The following is a 25,388-nucleotide window of genomic DNA, read 5'->3' on the forward strand; positions in this document are numbered from 1 at the left end:
GATAAGCAAAGTTCTAGAAATATCGTTACCAATAGATTCCCTCAAGCTCCATTGGCCTACTGTTGTAAGGAGCATGGGACAGAAAGTTAGGAGAAGAGGATTCTACCATTTATTAGATATGCAGCAGACGCTCTGTCTCTCCGGGCCTTGGCATCTTTGTCTGTGTACTGTGAATAATTATAATTTCATCAGCGTCTTAGGAAGGCCAAATGAGTCCATATGTAAGATATCACTTTGGTTTTGTATTTATTATTTTACTTTATTTGCATCCTGTCTTATTCCACAAATGATCTGACAAACTTGATAATACAAATCAGTTAGTTTGTTGTGACAATTAGAGATAATCTATACAAAGTGTTTAGCACAAGCCTAGCACTTTATTTGCGCACTAAGTGGTAATTTACCATCAGAAAGTGAGTATTCAACAAATGATGGCTTATTATTCATAATAGTGTGCTATTTATAATAGCACATACCGAGTTTTTCGAAATTGTAAAACTGCACAAATAACAGTTATTATTGTTATTGTTGAGCCTATTCTGAAAAAATCTAAGCACTTACCATCAACAGATATGAGTCACTTAGAGAATATTTACAAGATGTGAGTGTAGAGTGTAGTGGACATAAGGGAGGGTGGCTGCTCATCTCTTGGTGTCCTCAGCCACCCTGTCTATGGTTTCCACCCCAGCTCCTGACCTCAGCTGATTGGTTCAGGGGCAGAGATGCTAGACTTAGCTGGGCCAATCAGCTTCTCTATCCTGAGAGACTGGAGGCTGGTGGAGCCTAGGCTGGGGTTCTAACGGGGACTCCTCCGGTCCCGCCTGAGGCTCACTGTTTCCCTCTTTCTTCCTCTCCATCAGCTGCCCCAGTGTCCTTCCCACTTCCCCATCCTTGACTTGCTTTAGCCAGAGTCTGGCTCTTTGCTTTGCACCCAAAGAACCTTGACTGATTCCTACAGGAAAACAATGTTTGCTTTTCTCAAGGGCTTGCTTTCTGTATTTCTGAGATTTGTATAAAGGACAAAAAGTGTTAAGGATTTATGAATAGGGCTGAACAAAACTGAGGAGACAATATAAAACAGGACAATTCTGAAAATTTTGTCCAGCTTCCTTCAAATCATTAACTTGGCAGGTACAAACTGAGGAAAAATATTAAAGCCAGTTAGAAATGTTTTTCTTATCAAATTATAAGACTATCTGGGACTAAATAGAACCACACAAGGCTAAGTTAATGCATTTTGCGTAAAGAAGATACACAAATAAATGATTAAACGTACCGTGTTTCATAGGATCCTTAATTAAGACCACAATGCAAAGGAACCTTGAACCAATTGTACCACGTACGAGCCACCAGGACCTGGCTCTAACGCTCTTCTGGGAGAGGAGTGTGGTGAGCTGTGGGCCTGATTTGCCCTCCAAGGGGTGCTTTGTTGCCACTGTACCAAATGTGCTAATTATAAGGCAGTTTTCTCTTTAAGGCAGTCCCTGAGCACAAGCTCCTGAGAATAGTCTGTCTGTGCCGCCTGTAAAACTGCCTTCAAGTGGGTTTTGAAACCTAAACAATTACATGGATAATATATGTGGGAACAGACTATTGTAAAAATAAAAAATTATTTTCACTTTCAACCGAATAAAATGTAACACGTCCTTTGCCCAAGTCATGCTTTATTCTAGTCACCTTTATTTCACAGGGTTTTTTTTTTTCTTAAAGAAATCGCTCCCAACCATAATAAAAACCTCATTGATCCTTTCTTTGGAGACATTCATAACCAGATCTTTGATGAAATGCCCCATAATGGTTCTAAATGAGGTGTATTGAACTGTTTTGTCAATTCATTGCAGGAACAGTGGCAGTGCCAATATTAAACGTGAAGCGAACAGTTCTTATGAAAAGTGTTATGGAAGCGCTGTAATCTTGGCCTTTTAAAGGCACGGTTTTATGTTTTAGGTCCTTTAAATGTAGTTTGAAAAATCTCAGCACTCTATTAAGTAATGAAACTAAAGATGCCATTCACTTTCAAGCCTAGCTAACAAGGTTTGGCCCTCTGCGAAGGGTTCTATTAGATGTTACTCCCTTTCAGAGCTCCTCAGACAACATTCATTCATTCACTTATTCAATCTTTCCTCCATTAATCCCACCGCTGTTTATTATATGCCTGCTGTGAGCGCTTGTGTAAATATGCAGACAACATTACTTAATACCAACGGAAACACGCAAGTGGTCTTGGCAGGTTCACGGCAGGTGTCTGATAGAACAGTTTACATTGAACAAATTGTGCTTGTTCACAGAGGAAGCTATGAACTACCCAACTGTGAAGAGAAGTCTCACCAAAAAGTATATGACGTCATCTCTTAGTCAGGTTTAAACTCAGCTTTGAATATGTCTTTGTTTCCAAAAAGTGCATATTCTAAGGGCACTGCCCGTGTGTATTTACGATACACATTGGCCTCCCCCATGTTGCTGGAAAGAATCCTTACCCCTTGCTGTCTAAGTAACTCCCACTGCTGCTCACCTGGGGATCACCACAAATGCAGCTTCGAGAGACGCAGCTCCTTCAAGAACTGATGCCTGCAGTGGGAGCCCTTAATGAATCACAGTTTGGGCTCACGTTTGAAGCTCTGTTTTGTTTGCTCTGGCCCTGGCGTTTTAATTCCTTGCCATGTCTCTGATTGGTGGTTAGAAGTGTCTTTCTTGTCTCATTTTTGTCTGCCCCCTGAGGCCTCCCGAAGTGACTTTCATGCTTGGAAACCCCAGGGCCTATTTTTTCAAGTCAGGACACCCCAAACACATCCTCTAAATTTGGTAAAAATATGTCTAGCTATTTGGGTATGATGTACTGACAGCAGAAAGAAAAAAACTTAACTTTAGATTTATGGGACAAAGATGAAGCATGGTAGCATGCTACAGAGAATTCCTGCAGGTTCAAAATGAGTTCAAGTGTGTGGCAACAAGGCTTTCCCTTTTGATGTACACGCAGGAATTCAGATGCTGTGAATTTCATAACATCAACTTGGTTTCAAGCGCCCCTCCCCTATTCGCCACCATATGGAATCCGAGTGTTTTACAGGGGAGGCCATGAATGCCCATTTTGTCTTCTCCTTGTCTGTCCCCATGGTGGGGTCTGTTCACATGAAAGCTACATTCTGCAGGAGGGGCATCCTGCCCTGAGGAGAAGAATGGCATCTCTGGCCAACTTTGACTTTTTCACACGCTTTCTCAAAATTCTGTCCTGAGAGGCTAAGATAATTTTGTTTTTTTAAAGTCAGGATTTGAAGGAAAAGCTGCTTTTCCAGCTATCTACAGAAGCATTTCTTGAGATTTAAAGTTGTGATTACATGTGAAAAAAGTCTGGCCATACTATGAATTATTAATTAATATTGATGCCCCATCAATCAGGGCTGTGCATTTATAGGTAGGTATAAGTTATAGAAATCCAGGCATCCTAATTGGCACTCTGGAGGGAAAGATGCTCAGACAATCCTAGCAGAAACCCTTTTTCTACAAGGTATGTGGAGTATATTTATCCTCCAGACAGTATTAATTCCAGTGAAGCTCTGGACAGCTTGTTCCAGTGCCAGTTTTCAGGGATTGAGGAGGCCCAGTTATCTATTGTGTAACCAACCACCCTAAGACATAGTACTGTAAAACAACCATTAATTTGCTCTTGATTTTGTACTTTGTGCTGGGTTCAGCTGGCTAGTTCTTCTGCTTCTCTTGCCTGGAGTCACCTATGTGGCTACAGTTGGTTGGTGAGTTGGTCAGAGGCTAGCTGGTGGGGGATGGTCTCTGTCATATGTGAGTGAATTGCTGGAATGGCTTAATGTCTGGGCCTCCCTCTCCACTTGGTCTTTCACCCTCAAGGAGGCTGGTCTGGGCTTTACTCCTATATGGTGATAGTGGTTGTCCAAGAAGGTGAAAGTGGAAGCTGCAAGATCCCTTGAGGTCTGGGCTTGGAAGTCTCATTACATCACTTCTGCCACATTCTACTGGTCAAAGAGAATCATAAGGCCAGCTCTGGTTCAAGGAGTGGGAACTACCTCTTAATGGGAGGAGCTGCAAATACTTCACAGCTCTGCTCAATCTGCCACAGGCAGGAGGGGTCAGAGTTGGAGCAGTGGGCTCCTACCAGTTTGGACTGTCATGACTTCCGCTTGATGTAAAGTAAGCACTCACTTTGGAAAGGACTTGTAGAGTGAGCATGGGTAATAGTCTTTCTACCATGAGACCAACCCTTGGCAACAAGCTCCTACACTCCTACCAGAATTTTTCCAAGAATCAAATATGATTATATCACTCTCAAACTTATACCTTAGTGTTTTCCTTTTGTCCAGAAGATAAAATTCTCATTCTTTAGTCTGGCCTAATGGACTTTCACAATCTGGCCCGTGCCCGCCTTTCTGGAGTCATCTCGCATGGTTTCCCATGAGAAGCTTCGCTTCTTGTAGTTGCCAATTGCCCCACATGCTTTCATGCTCTGGTGCAGTTCCTGATGCCTAGAACCTTTCCTACTCTAGGTCCACTGGGTCTGCTAAGGGTCAGATGCCCTGCAGAGCTTTTCTGGAGAGCCTTGCTACATTAGATGCCCCTCTCAGAGCTCCTTTCTGGTACCCATGGCCCTTGTTACACCTCATTATTGCACTTTTCACACTGTGGAAGGCTGAGCTCCTTGACTTTCCCTCCCACCAGACCACAAATTCCTTGAAGGTAACAACTGTGCCTCAGTCCTCTCTGTAGCTCCTAGCTCCGTGTTGGGCACATAATGGGAGCTCAAAATAATGTGAATGAACAAATAAATTGTATAGTGAAATCTCTTTGGGATTTATTTCTTATAATTTTTGGTAAAAGTTCCCCACCTGCCCTTTGGGGGCCCCTGAGATGTACAATATGAAGACACATATCACAAAACAGACTCTCCAGGCTTGTGTGTGGGTCATTAAGGGATTCTGATGTTTTTCACTATTTCTTGCTCTCACCAGCAGCAGGGTCTCTTGCATTCTTTCTTTTTCTTCATGTATTTTGGAACTATGTGATCCTCATCAGTTTGAGTGAGAAGAAAACCATCAAGAAATGGTGAAGAGAATAGCAATGTTAAAATCTCATCTTAAAAGTTGCCTATAAGTCCATGGCATTCCCAGGAAGACATTGTGCAAGTGTTACTTCCCAGCAAGGCATGTGACTGCTGGAAAACCCTAGACTGATGTTGAGTCAACAATTACGGTTCACACAATGGTCTAAAATACAACTTTTAGGACTGAATATCATTTCCTTTTTCTTATAGCAAGGCAATTCAGTAAAGATGCCCATGGCCCTTACACATCTATGGTGGTTTCAGGGAAGTCACTCTCCCTCCACCTCAGGCCTCAATCACCCCTGGTCACTCACTGAGGCCACCTGGCCCCTGTCACAGCCCCTGGGCAGCAAAGGCAGCTCCTGATGCTCTTTCACCATTCAAAGGCTGCTCCAGGAGAAGGTGTGATGAGGAAGAGTCAGGCCAGGGAAAGTGGGTACGAAATGAAGAGCAGTGTTAGGATGAGATGGAGCAAGGAGAGGGAAGGAGGGAGAAACCTTCCCTTCCTCTCTGTGGCCTGAGCGTGGCCTATCTGAGCTTATTCTGTCTGATTTCTTTATCCTCTAGGCCTCTCAAGGGCAGAGTTTCCAGCTTTCTCTTTCACGCAGTAAAAAGTATCGGCTACAGGAGGAGTATTGAACTCGAAGCTCTGTAAATCTTGCCAAATTTCAGTCCGTAACTGATTTGCTAATAGTGCTCTTCATCTCAAAACCCTCACTCGATATTGATGACCAAATGCTTCTGTGTCTCTCCAAAAAGCCTTGAACTTGCTTCTTGATTGGCCTTATTTGAGGAAACATTTGAGTAAGTATTTGCCCTTAAGTGACACTATAGACTGATTAAATCCTTAAATAAAGCTGAGTCTAAATGAGACTGAAAGGAAGAATTGCAAGCTTTTATTCTGCGCCAGACCCTGTGCTAAGTCTTCACACGCATTATTTCCTTGATCCTGACCTCAACTCTGTGAAATGAACACTAGTATTATCCCAGATGGGAAAACTGATTTTAGTGTGATTGAGTTGGTTGAGTAAGGCCACACAGATAGTAATGGAAAGAGCTGGAAATATCCCAGTTCTGTTTACCCCTGTGCTCTCAACCTCTTCACTAAGTGAATACAGAGAGTCAATATACATCCATCCATCTAGCCTTCTCCAACTTTTATTGAGCATCTACTATGAGCCAGGCATTGGACTAGATACCTTACATAGGGTATCACATTTAACTAAAAGAGTCTTTTATTAGCTGAGTTTGTATATAACCAAGGACCCTTCCTTATAGATAATATTGCATAGTGGTTAAGTACTTGGAATTTGGTTCCAGACTTCTTGGGTTTAAAACCTGACTGGGCTACCTGCCAGTTCTGTGTACTCTGACAAGTTATTAATTTCTCTGTGCCTCAGTTTACCCCTCGGTGACAGGACATCTATCTCATGAGGCTTAAATGACTTAAAATTTCTAGAGTGAATTGGCTTTTTAAATGTGGCTGAGAAGACAGCTAGTATGAACAGTGAAACCCTTTCTAGACAATAACTCCAGCAAGAAAATCTTTAAAAGAGGAATGAAAAAACACCTATCAAATTACAAAATCCATAGCAAGTTTAAAATGAGAATATTGCCTAAATGTGTCTACAGAGCTGTGAAGTGTGAGTGTAAGGAATTAAACTATCTAATTTTATTCAAAGGACAAATAAAAAGGTTATTTAAAATGTTTAAATAGTAATGGCTAGTAATACTGGATCCTGGTTTTGAGAGAAGAATATTGACATCCACTTCTGAATTGTTTGCTTCCAAGACATTTTAGGATTGTCTAAAGTGGGGCTGATTGTTTTGGATGATAAGTGGATTATTTATTGTGATTACTTATGCACTGCCAGGAGAGTACTGGGTGCTTTCTACATAGGGACGAGGTGTCAGCTGACACAGTTGACCCTTGAGAGATGAAATACTGATGCCCAGATGCTCTACTGACTCAGACTTTTAAGAGACAATCTAGGAATTCCTTGTGCTCTTTGGGTCAGTCAAGAAAATCGGGCAAGACCATCTTTAAACTTTTGTGAGTATATATTCAACCTTCTTCATAATTTATTTAATTTCGCTGACTGTCTTCTTTCCTCAGATTTTGCTCTTAATCCTCCCCCACAAGAGCACCTCCCGTCAAATTGTCCGTTTTCATAAGAGGTGGGAGGAAAGCTTCCTGGAGGGGAATGTCTGCTTTGAAGGAGGAAGCAGAGGGTTAGAGAAATCAAAATGCCAATTATTTGTAAGGTCTGCAGCTGGGGAGCAAAGCTATTAAAAAAAGAGTTCACTGCAAAAGGGTTCCCCCTGCTGGGGACTTACTGAATTGCACTGACATCAGCTCTGAACCCTTAGCTCAGCTTGGGTCTGTAACCTAATGCAGCTGCTGGCCGGGGGCCTCCTTCTCCCAACACACCACTCCTAGTCCCAGACTGGCTGCAGATGTTTCTTTATGACCCATCAAAATGTTTGCTAAATATCATCTGTTAATTTCTCAAACATCCTGGCTTTAGTTCTTTTATCTGAAACCCGATTCAAGATCTTAAAATAGATGATAGCAAAATAAAATACAAATTACGAAGGTGTGTTTGTCCTGAAGCATCAATAAATTGTGCTGTTCGGTAGGAGTCCAATCACAAAGAACATTCCTTCGTTTCTCCGCAGCTTCACGATGGGAAGACTGGTAAGGGACTTGGTGACCATCCCTAGTCTTCAACTTTTGATCAAGAGATTTTAAAAACATTGCCACATGTAGGAAGAGCTATGGGTCCCAACCTCAGTTTGTTGTGGTCACAGTCACTCCCTTTCCTACCCTCAGCAAGTACCTCTCAGTGGTACTTCGATACAATTGTATGGGAGGCAAAGTAGCTGCTGTCAGCATCCTTTCATGGGTGAGGTGTGGCAATATCTCCTCTGAGGCCGGTGCCAGGCTCCATTGATAAAGGGATCCACACTCTTCCCGAGGACTGTTTTGTAAGATGGAATTCCTGGATTGAAAAGTGCTTAACCCAAAAGGAGTTCCTAGTGGTGAAATAATTGTCATTTGGGAAAACAGAAATGGTGTAGCCCACCCATCAAATCACACACCAGGGTCCTCTGCCCCTCTGTTAGATAGAGGATCAGTTACCATGGCAACCAAACCTCCAGTGGTGGCCCTCAAGACAGTGTAGCCTGCTTCCCGGGGAAGAGAGCTGACGTCAGGAGGTGGGAGGAAGTGGGGAGGAGGTCCACTGGCCTCAGGTCCTCACCACACCCAGGGGTCCCCTGAGCAGAGGGAAGTGGGGCCAGCTGCTGCTCTACTCCAGGAAGCTGGGAGCAGGCAGCTGGGCTGGGAACGCTTTGTGCTCAGGGAGGTCTGTGGAGACAAGCAGCCGCTATTATAGGATATTTCATCAGAGCAGCTGCAGCCTGTCAGCTCCTGACTCAGTGCCTCTCAGAATGTCCACCCTTTAGAGACTCCAGAGCTGTATGCATTGAACTTTATCTGAAAGGCTCTACTACTGTCAGAGTTCTTTTAAAGAGAAAGGCAGCCTTAGTTGTTTTTTTTTGTTTTCCCAAGCAGCTGTTTGTTTGGATAGGTAACTGGTTCTCCTAGTGTGCTCCCCAGACCAGCAGCATCACTTCACCCCAGAGATCGATGGAACCGTGAATTCCAGTGCCCCATGCCAGGCGTGGTGAATAAGAAATTCTGGGGTGAGACCCAGCAACTGTTTTCACAAGCTCTCTGGGTCATTCTGGTGCACACTAGTGTTTGAGAACCACGGAAATTGGTGAGGAATTCATAATTAAGTTAGTAAGAGAATATATAATGGCAAAGATGAGAGGGCGGGAAATGGTGACCCAAACCCTTCAACTAAGATGAGGCCAAAGGCAGTTTCTTGATGCACACAGCCTGTTGGTTTCCTCCCCTTCTGGAACCTAGAGCACATCTTCAGTGTCCTGTTGAGACCAGACAGACAAGAATACTGTCCCCAACATTGACACGATTCTTCTGGATGACTACAATTTGTTTAACAATGGTCAACATTATGGTGAAGTTTCTGATAGTCCAATGCAGGGGAAGACAGTGGTTGCCAAACTATTAGAAAGCTTTTAATGCTCTCTGTAAGGCATTTCAAGCCAGCTCCAGAAAGGAAAACTTTGGCTTCAGTAACTGTGATAGTCTTTAGAAGATAGCTGTAGGATGTGATCACAATGAACTACTATGAGGTGGCTAATAATTTTTCACCGGGCATTGCGGCCTGTGTGCCTCTCTCTGGTTAGAAGGTTGTTTGCCCGTTATCTTTTTACCCAGGTTGTAAAGTGCTCAGCATAGTGCCCTCTTAAGGATCAGGATTTGAGTACCAGCTGCCATCAATGGGAGCCTTACCATCTGCTGAACACATACAACATACCAGTTTCTCGTTGAATTCACACCTCCATAAAGTAGACGCTTTTAATTTCTCCATTTAACAGTAAGAAAAAATGAGTCTAATGAGAAGCAACTCAGCCCAATTCCCCAAGCTAGTAAGCGGTCACTCCAGGATCAGAACCCTGGGTGGTCTGACTCCAGAGACCATGGCATTAACCAACCTGAAGCCCTTGGCCAAGGGTCACCTCCTTCCCAGGTCTCTGTAGAGACCACTCTTTCTCTTTGTGGATATTGCTAATATTGCTACTGATAAGTTGTAGAATATTTACATTGTTTAACTTGTTTTATCATCAGAAGGGCCCTATGAAGTGGGGTAACAGTGTAAGGATCTTCGAATTACAGATGAGGAAACTGAGGCTCCAAGCAGCTCAGCAGCCTACATGAAATTACTCAATTAATATGTGGCTGAGCCAAGGGTTAAACCAGGAAGTGCATTCATATTTAATATATTCTATTCTGCCACTTAGCATGTCATGGCTTGTACCCAAATTATCTATGTTCATGTCTGTGTTTATCAGATATCAGTGACAGACCTTCTGAGTAAACTATCATGTTTTTTTCTTTCAAATATTCAAAAAAAACCAGACTTAGAACTTTTTTTACATTATTTTATTTTTGCATTGCAAAAGTAGTATATGCTTGTAATAACAAGACAAACAATTCAGAAGCCTGTTAACCTTTTTTATAGTCCCCATAGCATCCACTGTATTGCCTGACATAAAGTAGATGTTTAAAGAAAGTGGGTGTAAATAAATATTGATTGATTCCACACACAGGCACTCAGTTGAGCACCAAGCACTGTGATGGGGGTGGTGGGGATGCAGCTACAGCCTCTGTCCTCACGGAGTACAGGTAATCATGTGACAGGAATAGGACAAAAAAGGAAGGGCGAGCACTGAAGGAGACTGGACCAAGGGGAGTGACCAGATTCTGAGGTTTCAGTGAAGGCCTCCCAAAGAATGATTTATTGAGGCAAGACCCAAGTTCCCTGTCTGAACTCTGCTTACTCACTCTGTGATATTAATTTGATCTACAAATGAAAAGGCTTCATTCATTCAACAAATATTTCTTATACACTCACTATGTGACAGGTTCTGTGCTTGGTCCTGGAGAGTTTTTTGAAAAAATAACAGCAGTATTGTGATATAATTCACATACCATAAAATTCACCCACTGACCGTGTACAATTCAATGGCTTTTGGTATATTCACGAAGTTGTGAAACCATTACCACAATCAATTTCAGAACGTGTTTATCTCCCCAACAAGGAATCCCATAGCCATCAGCAGTCATTTCTCATTCCCCCGAAGTCCCCCTGTGCCAGACAACCACTAATCTACTTTCTTTCTCTGTGGATTTGCCTATTCTGGACATTTCATGCAAAAGGAATAATATGATATGCGATCTTTTGTGACCAGCTTCTTTCATTTATATTTTTAAAGTTTATCCTTATTCTGGTATGCATCGGTACTTCGCTACTTATTACTGGATAATATTCCATTGTGTGTGTATACCACTTTTTATTTATCCATTCATCAGTTAATGGACATTTGGGTTGTTTCCACTTTTTAGCTATTATGAATAATGTTGCTATGAATATTCATGAGCAAGTTTTTGTGGACATATGTTTTCACTTCTATTTCTCACTTAGGAGTGGAGTTGCTGAGTCCTATGTTTAACCTTTTGAGGAATTGCCAGATTTTTTTCCCGAGTGGCCGCACCATTTTACATTCCCTCCTGCAGTGTATGAGGGCTCCAGGTTCTCCATATCCTGACCAACATGTATACTAGCTGTCTTTTTTGCTTATAGCCATCCTAGTGGGTGAGAAGTGGTATCGCACTGAGGTTTGAGTTTTTGGTTAACCTGGGGAGTTTTGAGTATTGCGGTGACACGATCTTGCTTAGGATTTCAAAGGATCTGTCTGGCTAAGAATAGACTGTAGTGGGGAGAAGGGAGGGAGCAGTGGGGGGAAGCAGTTAGGAGATGACTACACTAATCCAGGAGGGAGGCGGTGGTGAAGCAGGGCAGTGGCAGTAGAAGTGGTGAAAGTGATGGAATCCTGGAATTTGAAGAGCTCCCGTGTAAGAAGTGTGGAGTTTCCAGACTCTTAATAAGGCAAAGATTCCGTTGTTGTCCTGGGAGAAACAAAAAGTGCATGAGCCTTAGCTTTTGCACCAAGAGTGGGAGAAAGAGGAGCCTGTGAGCCTCTTTTTGGTGGAACTCATCTCTGGATCAAAAACCTGACAGCACAGGGAGAGCACCATGGTGTCGGGGATGAGCATGGCCATGGGGTCCGTCAGAGAGCTCGAGGTTGGTACTTGACTCCCTCACTACAGTTGTGAGTGACTTTGGGGACATTGTTTAAGATCTCTATGCCCCAATTCTTATCCGAAAAAAGGAAATATTTCCTAACTTTTCCAGGTTGTCATTGGGGAGCTACCAGGGAGAGGCAAGGTATTATGGTGATTTCCTCAGACCCTGAGCAGAGAGAGGAGAGTCTGAGAGGGGGTCAGTGGCAGAGAAGAAGTACTCTAAAATGTTCTGTTTAGAATCATCTTCGAGATTCAACTGTCATTCATATTTTCCTACTTTTGAATGTTTCTTTCAGCCTTCTAGAATATGCAAATCTTTTAAAAATATTTCATGTGAAAATAGAAGGTTGCTTTTTTGCCATCCTGGGACATACAGTGTCATATGATTTGTTCTAAATGAATTGGCTGGCAGTGTGTATCAATGGCTTTAGGGACTGGAACAATCAATGGCTTCAGTCTAACCTTGTATAATGTCACTTAGACGTTGTCAAGTCTCTGTAGGATCTAGTTGATCAATCAAATTAAGGCTGATGCATGAAAGGAAAGAAAAGTTACATTCTCTGTCAATAGAATAGATAGTTTGAAGAAGCCAGACACACGAATGGCTCCTGGGCAAGGCAGAGGGACAAGATCCTACTCACCATACTCATGTTTAGATGGAATTTACCTTTAGAGACAATATCCATTGAGTTCATAATTGCAATTTAAAAATGTCTACAAAATAGATTATTCACTTTTTCAGCTAAATGTGTTATTTCTTTACCTTTGCTTTCCTTTTTTTTTTTTTTTTTTAAAGATTGGCACCTAAGCTAACATCTGTTGCCAATGTTCTTTTTCCCTTCTTCTTCTTCCCAAATCCCCCCAGTACATAGTTGTATATTCTAGCTGCAGGTCTTCCTGGCTCTGCTATGTGGGCCGCTGCCTCAGCATGGCTTGATGAGCAGTGCTAGGTCCACACCCAGGGTCTAAACAGGCGAAACTCTGGGCTGCTGAAGAGGAGCATGGGAATTTAACCACTCGGCTAAGGGGCTGGCCCCTACCTTTGCTTTCTGTTTCTAATTTTAAAAATAAAATACACAATTTGGTTTCTGTACGAGGTATACATTTCATTTATTAGACAACATAACATATGTGAAAATGTGGATCATTTTCCAGTTACAACACAAACAATAGTACATATAAGTAATGGCATATACTGACTCAACTCATAGGGGAGTATAGACCTTCTCCATTCTTGATATGATAGCAGAGTCCTGAGATGTGAGTCCAAGAATTATCTTATTCTTATGAGGTAAGAAAGTTCAGTTAAACCCCACTCACTCCAGATTATCCTTATTTCCTGGTTATTTTGAGTTGGGGATGAGATGGAGAAGAAGGCTAGTGACTTGTCCTTTCCTCGGGGAACCCCTCCTCGTGGCACCTGGTATTCTTGTAGGTTCTGAGATGGCACAGCTGGTGTTGCAGAGCCTGTGTAGCTATTCACCAAACCCATTTTCTTGTCTTTTTGGGCACACGAAGAACCTACCTTCCCCTCCTTTTCAGCTATATGTGGTCACGTGACTGACTTTGGCCAGCTGCATGTGAATGGGTCTGTGTTTACTCCAAAAATGCCTAGGTGGTTTTAACATGATGAAATCTTTTATTTTATTCATCATATTAATACAAGAAGGAAAAATGTATGATCTTTTTGAAAAACGTCCCCAAAACATTTGATACAATTCTATACCCATTATCTGATTTTTTAAAAAGTAACCTTAAAATGGGAGAAAATTCCTTTAACTTTTAAAGCGTTCTTAGTAATTGGTAACTGTTATTCTGTTCATTACATAACTTTTGATAGTCGATGATCATGGCGAGAATTTGCCTTAAAGTAGCTTATTATTTAATCATTTAAGAAAAGTTCTGACCAGTGATGTTTACTAAAGTGAAGATTCCAAAGAAGAAATGAGTTCACTCAATTGAAGTTTATGCTCTGTTGCCAGAATCCTCGTATGTTACCAGGGAGAATAACCTTGATCCCCACATCATTCCTTGGTTTGACTTTGGGTCTAGGAGCCAAACCTTAGGGGTCCCTAAAGAGCCCCAATCTTTCATCATGACTGTTAAGCAGAGGGGAGTTTCCATCAGGGTGGGTGGGGAGAAGCTGAAGGTTTTTCCACACCCTCCTCCTGAGGGTCAGAGCTTCTCCACAGGGAGGAGATTCTTGTGCTCAGGGTCTGCAAAGCGCCTCTCCTTACTCAGAATCTCAAGCCAATTCATGAAAAGGAACTTTTTTGGGACTCACTTCTCTAATTTCCTCTGTACGCTTTTCCTACCAGGTTACAAAAAGGTAAAGGTCTAGGTTGCCTGCCTGGTAATGAAATTGCACTTATTTTTTAACTTCTAAAAGTGTTTCTGTCGTCCTTGAATTGGCTGGAATTTCAATTTACTCAGGCATCGAACATTCAAAAAGAAGCTTGCGGTATTTGGCAAGTGGTAAGAAAAGAGACATTAAACTATTAGCACTTTTAAGTACCATTGAGCAATACTTTTATTCCCTAAATGCAAAGCTTTGAGGAAGAATGTGTCTAGTCATTAGCTGGTAGGCCAGATTCCTCAGGAGTCTCTTCTGGTCTCATAAGTAAATAGAATTTCTTTGTTGTAATTATTTATTTTCCCGAGAGGCCAGAAAGGCTGTAATCTTAACAACAATTTTATCTGTTTCCTCTCTCTGGAATGATTTACTGTGTATACCTAAGAGACTGGGAACCTCTTTGGGTTTCCCTAGTCTAGGCTTCCAGAAGATATTTCTTTTTTAAAGGGCCCAGGTGTTAAGCCAAATGCCCTGTTTATAGAATGTTAAGGTTATGACACAAGTCAATAAAAGCCTGGAAGTGCTGTTACTGCTGACATTGCACCCCTAACACACGCCATTGTGCCTTTCATTTCTCTTTCACAATAGTAGGGAGTTAAGGAGGGAGTGTAAAACTTAACTTTGAATTTCCTGGCTTTTGTTGGTTTGTTGAGCAATCCCAATGCTATTGAATTTTCTCCCCTTGCTGGGTGGTTGTTTTTCTGGTGTGCAGTTGTGCATTGTGTTTTTCTAAGAATTACAATGGTTTGGACACGTCATATTGACATGAATGTAAACTGTAGATTGACCTTTGGCATGATAAGTGGAAGCAGAGGAATACTTGTAAAATGTGTGAATTCGTTTAAACCTGACCGTGATTTCCAGCAGGAGAGGTGATTTCATGTTTGGAGTTTACTGGGCATCTCTCTTTCTTTTTTGTCCCCTTGGGTTGGACCAGCTCATTGAGTTGCTGTTATTACATGAAGGCAAACACCTAGATGAAAGGGGAAACATTCCACCAATCGTCACGGTACTTCCAAACTTGGGAGCCCATATTTATCCTTCCGAGGCAACAGATATCCCACCAGCTCACTCTTTCTAGTGGATTTACTGCAGAAAAGTGGCCCTGAGCCTCTTGATGCGGCAAAGCTAAGAGGTCTCACTGGTTCACCTTTTCGTTTATTACTTTTTTTATTAAAAATAATTTATACTAGGGCCGGCCCCGTGGCCTAGTGGTTGAGTTCAGCGCACTCTGCTTTGGCAGCCCGGGTTCGGTTCCTCAGCATGGACCTATACCATTCATCGGCGCCCACGCTGTGGTGGCAACCCACTACAAAATAGAGGGAGATTGTCATGGATGTTAACTCAGGGGGAATCTTCCTCAAGCGAAAAGAAGAAGATTGGGGACAGATGTTAGTTGAGGGTGAATATTCTTTAGCAAAAAGAAAAAATTATATTTTTTTGTTTTTCTCATTGCAAAAGCTACAAATGTTCACAGTAAGAACACTGTTAAGTAAAGATAGGCAAAAAGAGGAAGACAAAGCATTATATAATCAACCACAGCTCACAATTCAGTGTATATCTTTGTCAGCATTTCTCTTATGCAAAATTAATTTTTTTTAAAAAGCGGAATCATACTGGGGCTGGCCCCGTGGCACAGTGGTTAAGTGTGCACGTTCCACTTTGGTGACCCAGGGTTCACCAGTTCGGATCCTGGGTGCGTACCTATGTACCGCTTGTCAAGGCACGCTGTTGTAGGCATCCCACATAAAATAGGGGAAGATGGGCATGGATGTTAGCTCAGGGCCAGTCTTCCTCAGCAAAAAGAGGAGGATTGGCAGCAGATGTTAGCTCAGGGCTAATCTTCCTTAAAAAAAAGTAAAAAGGAATCATACTACGCATACTGTTTTATAACTACTTTCTTTTAAACCACAGTCTCAAACATCTTTGCACAGCGATGATGTTTATCTAATTTTTTATATTTAATTATGTCATACATATTTACAGTTTAAATAAAGAAGAAAACATTACATGAGATAATTTATGCTAAAAGTTTTAAACTTTTTATCTTTATATATATAGAATACATATATGTGTGTTCACACATTTATTTTTTCCATTTATATGATATTCCTTCATTGGATGAGTTACAATTTACATAAGTGTTTGTCTCCTGTCTTTCCACTGGACTGTCAGCTCTAGAACCATGTCCATGTCCACAGAGCTGACTGTCACCATTGTATCCCCAGCACCAGCATAGTGACTGCTACATAATAGGCTCTCAATAAATAACTGATAAATGAGTAAATAAACTTTTGTATTGTTTTCAGTTTTTCTCCATTACAAACATTCGTCCACATGTAACTTTGGCCACACGTATTTTGTAGATTTTGTGTTGTCCTAGGTACAGAATTCTGAGCCAAGGCTACGTGCTTTGGAAGCCAAACTGCCTGAATTTGTATCCTGGTTGTACCACTTACAAACTGTGGAGTGCTGAGGCTGGCCCCTGAGAGTCACTTGTGCACATCTCTTCCCATTCCGAGTTCAGTGACCTCAGGTTGGTAGCTTGACATCTGCCACGGTGGAAGAGTTTACACCACAGGAATTGGCAAATGCTACAAATCAGAGCTTTTTCTTTGTTCTTTTTTTCTTTCTTTTTGAGAGTGCTAGTTTGCTATCATACCATTGCCATGACCATAGGAAAGTCACATAACCTCTCAGGGCTTAGACCACCTCATAGTCAGGGAGCCTGCTCTGCCTGCCTCCAGGACTCACCATTCACGTAGAAGTCTATGTGAACAGTGCCTTCTAGAATTGTGGAGTGCACAGCACTGCTCATAGGGCAGCTGTGAGGATTACATGGTTAACACATGTAACTGTGCAAGCACTTAGCCCAAGGACATTCAGCACTCAATACATGCAAGTGATTATTACATTGTTATTATAGATATATGTACTATTTTATGTGTTTCCAAATGCTCTCCAGGAGGGTACCAATTTAACTCTCACCACCAGTTTCCTTCCTCCTTTGCCATGAGTGAATATTATTGGTCCTTTGCCCAGTCTAATTGCTGAAAAATGTTGAATTATGGCATTCATTTGTTTTTCATTGATTATTGGTGAAGCCAGGCATCTTTTCATTTGTTTATTAGCCATCGGATTTCCATGAATTATCTGTTTATGCTCCTTGACTATTTTTCTATCAGTATCTTCTTCTCCTCCTCTTTCTCCTTAAATTGATCTGTAAGAGCTCTTTGTACATACTTTTTTTCAACATACGTGTTGCGAGCATTTGACTTTGGTTTATCCTGTTTTGTTTTTGTGGTTTTTTGCTACACCAAAGATATTTTAAATTTTTTGTATTAAAAATCATTAATGTTTTCTGGGTTTGGTATCTTGCTTACTAAGATGTGCTAAAATTATAAACATAATCTCAAAAAAATTCAGTAATTACAGCAGAGTATTTCATGTTTGGACAGACATCTAGGTTATTTTCATATCTATCTATCCTTTATCCATTTATTTATTTTAGTATTATAATTATAAGTATATATCACATAATTATAAATACATATATTCATAAGTAGCTATTTTGCTGTCATAAACAACTCTGGTTCAACATTCTTATAACTATATTTTTGCACACATCTCAAAATTTCTCCATCAGGATAGTACCAAATTGTCCTCCGGAAAGGTTATATTATTTTTCACCCTCGCTCTCACCATAAGAAAATGTTGTTATGTATTGAGAAAATAAGAAATCTGTGAAGCAAAATGTTGTTCACATTGAGATTCTGAGATGCAGTTTGTGGTGTTTTTTTTTTTTTTTTGCAGGTGAGAAGATGTCTCAGTGTCTTCCCAATCCTGATTTTGTTATATCTTCACCACATAAATTATCCAAACACGAAGACTGAAATGCGTTGCTAAGCTCTTTATCAGATTTGGGGAAATCACAACAATTGTAAAGGCAGTTTGAGCTGCTGCAGAACGTTCATTGTGAAATCTCTTAAAGAGACGTTGCACAGACGCAAAGAGAGGCTCAACAACTAAAGAAGCATGCGATCTGCCCAGGAGGGCGCGAAGACCACGCCGCCTGGGACATGAATTAGAGAAAATAAGAATGGGAGTCCTGAGGTTCACAGGAACCACGGGTTTCTGGATGGATTGTCAGAAGCGTAAATGTGGTCTGAAGATGTCCAATCTATTTCTGGTGTGAGCTGTCACACTGCAAATTCACCAAAGGGTGTAGGAATGATTTCACACAACAGTTCACTCGGTGATTTACGTGAGTGAGGCCGTGGGATCATATGACGTTGGTGAGCCAATAGACAACAGCCCTGCTTTCCTCTGACAATCAACCAACACTGCGAGATGACAGCAGCCAATATGACTGAGAACGGCGAAGGCATAATAACATTTACATTGATGTTTTCAGCCGCAATTGCTACATACTTTTTCTCTGCTGTTGCGAAGATGCGATATGTTCATTGTACAATAAATCCCCCCAGCCTTCATTCTTTAAGGCTTTCTAACCCAAATTTGATAATTTCACAGCAGCGTTGTGGTTTGCTATTACTCGAAAAATGGAATCAATATCTATCTCATATATATGGTTTTTCAGGGATCATTGTTTCTATTTCTTGAATGCCAGTACCATTTAATCAAAAGGCGAAGTTCAAGAAAAGGCAAGATTATATTGTCCTGAATGTTAAACAATATTCTGCATGCATTAGACATTGATAAATTTTCAAGGAACATCTAGTGGCTAATCCCTGTTCCTTTAAGATAAAAGATTCAGCAGTTACACACACCCAACTCTTATATCCGGACCAGAAAAAGACGATAATTTCGCAAGATTGAATCAGCTCTTTAGACACACACTACCATGTTCTTGAGGGAGAAAGAGAAAATAAAGGTTAAAATGAAAAGAACGAATTACAGTCTAATTTTTGTTTATCTTTAACACTTATAAAGATGTAACTCTTTCTTAGACCTTGGTGTATTTTTTAAATAAAGCTGTCAAAAACAACCCTCACAACCCAAAAATGACAACCGCGGAATTTTAAAGGCTGATTGGTTATAGTGCGGAGAAAGTAATAGAAACAGCTATCCATGATGCACACAGAGGACCGGCTTGCTAAGATTCCTCTCCAGGGATGGATAAAGTTTGTCTGCCTTTTCTTACTCCTCATTTGGACAGCAAGTCTGGGGGAGACGATGTGGTGTAACAGAACTGTCATTATAGCCCAAAGCAGGGCACCCAGCTTTAATCTCGGCCGATTGATAACTATCTTTCTTCCTTGAAAGCATTGCTCCACTTTTCGGACCCCATGTCTTTATCTGTAAATGAGCAATTCTAGGAAAATTCCAGGAATCTCGCCACTAACACCTATAGGGAAAGTGGTCTTCTCTTTCAAGCTGGAGGAAATTTGAGAGAGCAGATAGCCACCGAGTGTAGAAGATCTGAGTTCTTTCTAGTGCAGAGTAGAAAAGAAACAGGAAAGGATGCTGGTGTTCAAGGGCTTTCAACTGTGAGAAGGGTGTGGACCACGCAGCCCTCCAGGGAGGCAAGAGAAGACTCAGCATTGTCTGAAAATTATGACTGCTGGATCCAGAGAGTGGGACTGTCTGTCGCACTCATCCTGTATTCCCAGAGCCTCACACGGTGCCTGGCACGCAGTAGGCGTCTGACACAGATTTACTGGAAAGCGAATAAATGTTAAGCCTCAGGGTACCTTCCATTTGCATTCTAAGATATGTTCACTTTTATACCTAACTCAGTATTTGCAGTTTTATGTTCTTTCTCATAAGATGGTCTCCCAAATCCTATAAACTTCAGGCCCCACAAACCTCTATCTGCCTCTTATAGACATGCAATAAATGTTTGTTTACCTAACGAGAAAAAAAGAAAGGTGCGAGGGTAAGGAAGGGGAGGAAGAAAACCCAAACCTCCCCGAAACAGTGGCAACTAGGAGGATCAAATTCAACCTCGATGAGTCAGAGGCAGCATTCCCAAACTGTTGCCAGACAGTAACAGGCAATGATTTACCTCAATTAATTCAGCCAGTTAAAAGCTTAGTTCTTAATTGCCAACAGGAGGCTGAAAGGCAAATGTGTTAGACTGTCTTCCTATTCCGAGCGATTGCAGTAGGGGCTGAAGCATCTCTGGAGTGAGGGGAGGTGAGTATGGAGGGGCTTTGCGTCTGGCACCATGCTAGGTGCTTTCACATACCTTTGTTATTGTTAGTGCTGTGGGATTGGTTCTGGCTCCCAGCAACCCTGTGGACAGCAGAGCGGAACCCTGCCTGGTCTTTTTGTGCCGTCCGCTCACCTTCTGGTGCTGTATCAGACAATGCTCCGCTGCTGTTCACAGGGGTTTCATGGCCAATTTTTTCACCACTGTTTTTGGAAATGGATGGCCAGGTCCTTCTTCCTATTCTGTCTAGTCTGGAAGCTCCTGTCCACCGTGGGTGACCCTGCTGGGATTTGGAATACCGGTGACATAACTTTCAGCATCACAGCACCACACAGCCACCACAGTGTGACAACTGACACACAGGTGGTATAGTTCCTGGACTGGGAAACGAACCCAGACTGTAGTGGTGAGAGCGTCGGATCTTAAAACTAGACCACCAGGGCTGGCTCTCATCCCTTACCTTAGCAAATTTATTGTTCTCATTTCATAGATGAGGAAACTGAAGTTCAGAGAGGTGAAATAATTTTCCTTAAAGTCATGCAACTAGTTAAGTGGTCAAGTTGGGATTTGAACCTTGATCTGTTGAGACTAAAATCTTATATATGTTCTTCACTACTCCATGTTATTCCACAGTGAGAAAATAGAGGGTCCTTTTAGTGGGTTGTAAAAATCTAAATAAGAAATAAAGGCACAAAGGAGAACAGTAGAGAACTGATGTGAACAGGATTAATGGATGTTGATATCGATTTATTACCTGATTACTTTATGACCTGTGGCATCTTTGTTCTGCTGCTTACTGGGACAAGACCCATATAATTCAGTGTAGACTGGGAAGAATCTGTGCATTGGGGACATAGGAACTTCAGGAATCAGTGAATTTAGAGGAGTGATTTGAAACAGAGGCTGTAGATGGTTCAAAGACCAAATCTGAGGAAATTTCTAATCAGAGGAATCAAAAAAGATGCTGAGACCGAGGGGATAAACAAGAACCTTTCTGTGGATTAAATTTCTTTATAGTTCTGCAGAACTCTTGGTTATTCATTCCTGGAGTGGGCTGCCCTCCGAGAAGTCAGTGTTTTGGGCACTGCAATGCGTGTAAAGCTGTGTTAGTTTATGGATCATCCAAAAGAAACACACGCCTTAATCCCTGCTCTTGAGACCTCACAGGACAGTTGGGGGTCAAGATACAGCCCCAGAACACAGGTGATAGAATCATCTGCCATGATAGAGGGTAAATTATGAGAAAAGGGTAGGAAATAAGGCAAAAATATTATACACGACTAATTTTGTGGATTTCCTGACATTTTTTAGAGCCTCACAGTTTAGAATATGGTTTTATGTGCACCCTCAAGACAATCTTGTGACATAGGCAGGGAAGGTATTATTATTCTCGTTATGTAGAGGAGTAAGGAAAGGAAGGCTCAGAAAGGTGAAGTGAATTGCCTAAGGCCACTCAGCTGGTGAGCGGTAGAGCTGGGAGTCAAGCTTATTTCCTTGGATTCCCAGGCCAGTGCTCTTTTTGTCAGACAGTAATCCTTTACAGTCATATTTACTGGGCGCCATCTTCATTACCCAATGCATTTTAAACAAAGTGGCAAATTTTCTATTCACTGAATTGGCACCTAGTGCACTACTTTGACTCAATATTTAAAAATGTGAGAGTAGAAGTCTAGGAATTTGGAACTGGGCTAAAAATATATTTGGACACATCCTAGGAGTTGACAACTGGTGTGCTGGTAAAATGGCGGATGGGCGGGTGGGGAGTCTGCTTTGTAGCATTTGCTGATTTCCATAGTGTAAATACGCCACCACAGCCGATTTTAAACTACCAACAGTTTAAGGACTAGTTTAGGAAAATCTTGAATATCTAACAAAGCGCTCTTAGTTGGTAAGAAGCTAGCACATTGCTGGCAGTTGTCTCCTCAGTCTTTTTCACTCTTATTTTTCGTGCTCAGAAGCATCTTGAGAGAAAATTTTGGACCGAACTTGAAAATCTTGAGTCTTGTGCTGGGGTTCTGCCTTCCTCTCTTTACTTGTGCCCGTCCATTAGAATATGAATTCCGATTCTGTATCTCATTGATTTTTTAAAAGTAGCTTGACTTTATCTGTCTGACATTCACAAGCTGACTATGTTATTGATAATTACTTCCCCTTTTTAATTCTTAAAGAGCAATGTATATCCTGGTGGATCTGAAAATCAGACTTCCAGGGCCGATAAGAAAGACCTGCTTTCATTTAAATATTCTTCCTTCCCTGATGGTCTGCAACATTCCTATATGAAACTAATCTATTTAAGATCTCCACCTTTGCTGAATTTAGTGCAGTTCAATGTTAATGAACGTCTAATTCTGAGTTTCTGACGTTTTGCTATTCCTTCTCTTCCTGGCACTCCTTTACCATGACTGAGTCAAAAGATCTGCTCTATTCACGTTGCTCTGAAAATCTGAGGAGCAAGGTATCCATTCAGTTTTATTTCTCCCTGGTGGGTGCAGTTCTCATCGGATACTAATGAGAATTACAAATGTGGGTAAAGGAGAAACCAGTGCCTTCAGAATTGAGGGGCTGGTTATTTAAAGATGTATTGCCATGGCACTTAAGGAAAATGATTTATCTGTTTTGTTTTGTCCTCCTATAAATCAAGAATACAGCACAGCGTTAAACATTCCTCAATATTTATGCTAATATATATTTGGGTTTACATACTTGACACTAATTCAGGAGGAACAGTGGTATTAGAGTAATGGCTACCTGTGACAGCCTCGGCGGTACTGAACAGCCGCCTTAACTCTTTATTAGACTGTGGGTGCCCCTGCGCAGAGCAGACACGGCAATGATTCCCTGCCAGGAGCAGACTCCCCGGTAGGTGCATTCCGGTGATTTCTCTTCCTTTGTTTGGTTTAGTTTGGGGCATTAGGTTAGCAACTGTATTTATAAATTTCTTACTAAGGAATCACCTGACCAGAGAGAAGAGACACTGGACGCACTCTGTGGGAAATTGGAACCCAGAAAGTTTGACTGTATCTGCCAGTCTCGGAATAATCCACAGATCCAGTGAGCAAACAAATAAAATACAAACGTTTGTAAAGGACAGACTTTATGTCCACTAAGTAAATTTCCTCCTTTTCTGCCACTGTCTCGGCATCACCAGATGCGACCCTCTCAAATTCCTCAGCCTCGTTGTGCTTCAATTTCCTAGTAAAATGGGGATAATAATAGCACTTGCCTCATAGGATTACTTTGAGAGAGAGACAACACATGGACACAGTGCCTGTGTATGCATGCGGCAGGTGGGCTCAATACACGTTCTGCGGCCTGGCGTTTACCGCGCACAGCTGGAATCCTGATTCTATCTTTGCCCTCTCCATCCTACTGGAGTGTTTGTGAAAGTCCATTGGGCCCTGCCAATCACAGGCAGTTTTCTGAGATGTTTTGTTAGGGCTTCTCCTGGCTAGTCTGCAGTAGAAACTCAGAGACTTGCTGGAGTTCATTGCATTGTGAGGGCTCTCAGTGCCTCACTGAACTATATGAATTGGGCCAATCTCTGATTAGCTGCCTGGGTGACCTTTGCGGGCAGAACCCTGCAACTTTACTTTCCATATTCCTCAGTGTCTGAGTGCGTTTTTGATGTTGCCTATCTGCACCCATGCACACATTTAATTTGGTAATAGGTTTCCTTTGGAAGATATAGCTGGTGTAGACTGACTACCATATCTCCCAGGAAAATTTGGGACTTCTTTGATTACTTTCGATGCAAAGTACAATGAGAATTCAAGCCCTTATTATTATTCTTGCTAACCAAGAGACATGCCAGGTTTAAAGTCAGATTTGTTTCTGTGTTAATAATCCATTTGTATTACCCTTCCTTGCAGTCCCTGTCTCTACTCCTGCTATCTTCAATGTGAGTTTGCACTTGTCAAAATGAATAATATGCAGCATCAATTCAAACTCCACTTTTCCAGTGTGTTCAGCTGTTATAGTTTCACTTTGCCTTGATTCTGTTGATTGCTATTAAATCCCGGATTGCTTTAAATTCTGTGAGATAGTCCTCAAAGCATCACTTATAAATTGTGTGCATTTATTAGAATCTTACTTAGAACAAAGAATATTCAAGCCCCTGGAAAAGTCTGCCTTCTACTTCTGCTCTCTAGACAGAAGAGGTTATAGCAGCATATTTTGTCTTTTGAGAAAAATTAATTGTTTAAAAAGTAAATATAATAAATTATTGTGGGAGGGGGTTTGGTTTTATTCTTTTCTTTCCTTTTTTATTTGGTAAAGAAAAAAAATAATCCAAACCCAACACACTTTAGTGAAGAGTGTGGATTGAGACCAAGATTTATAATAAATTCCTTTGTGTCCATCTGTACAATATTGATGTAAATGAAGTGGTAGTTGAATTTATTATGAGGGCATTGTTCGTATGCAATTTATCTGGATTTCAAAAGCCAACCTCTAGCTCTTTTATTTTTAGAAGTATGTTATTATAGACTACATTTTAAGAAATCCTGTCAGAGTATTGCAAATATTGTCTATTTTTCTATTTTAAAAAATTGGAACTGCTTCAAATAAAAACCCATCTAAAGTGTAGTTAAGTCAAGTTGCGTACGGTGAATAAAGTGTACTGGTTGTCAAGCATTGGTTGAGCACACCCTGCAAGCGCAGCCGTGCCCTGGATGCTGGGCATAGGAGTCCTAGGAGGCACTGCCCCAGAAGAGCTTATGGGGAGGGGTAATGATGTGTTGACTACCTTTTATCATCCAACGAGACACAAGTTTACCGTGATACTGACGAACCTTAAGCTTTAGAGTTCCTCATTTGCATGGGTTCCTTCCAATACCCGGGGTGGGGCCTAGGTAATATGTTCACTTGGCCACATGTTTTGTAAAGTTTAGAAAAGTAAGATATTTACATGCAATTGGTTAGGACCACTGTCTTTGTCCACTCCAACTTCTCTCAATACTTCCCCTATTTGGTAGCTGGTGTATTTGAAATAGCCACCAGTATTTTGGAGATCTGGTTGAGGGAAATTGGATTGGGACAGCATTTAGTTTGGGTT

General features: G+C 41.4%; 1 long non-coding RNA gene across 1 annotated transcript in view; it reads left to right on the plus strand.

The window, feature by feature from the left end:
- LOC111768750 (uncharacterized) overlaps positions 1-24,927 on the plus strand; it is a 56,949-nt gene extending 32,022 nt beyond the window's left edge. The window contains exon 6 of the long non-coding RNA XR_011428281.1: positions 17,974-24,927. This is a non-coding gene — a long non-coding RNA (uncharacterized lncRNA). The remainder of the gene's footprint in view (positions 1-17,973) is intronic.
- The last annotated feature ends 461 nt before the right edge of the window (positions 24,928-25,388 follow it).

Source organism: Equus caballus, chromosome 18, assembly GCF_041296265.1.
Source record: "Equus caballus isolate H_3958 breed thoroughbred chromosome 18, TB-T2T, whole genome shotgun sequence".
Taxonomy (NCBI): domain Eukaryota; kingdom Metazoa; phylum Chordata; class Mammalia; order Perissodactyla; family Equidae; genus Equus; species Equus caballus.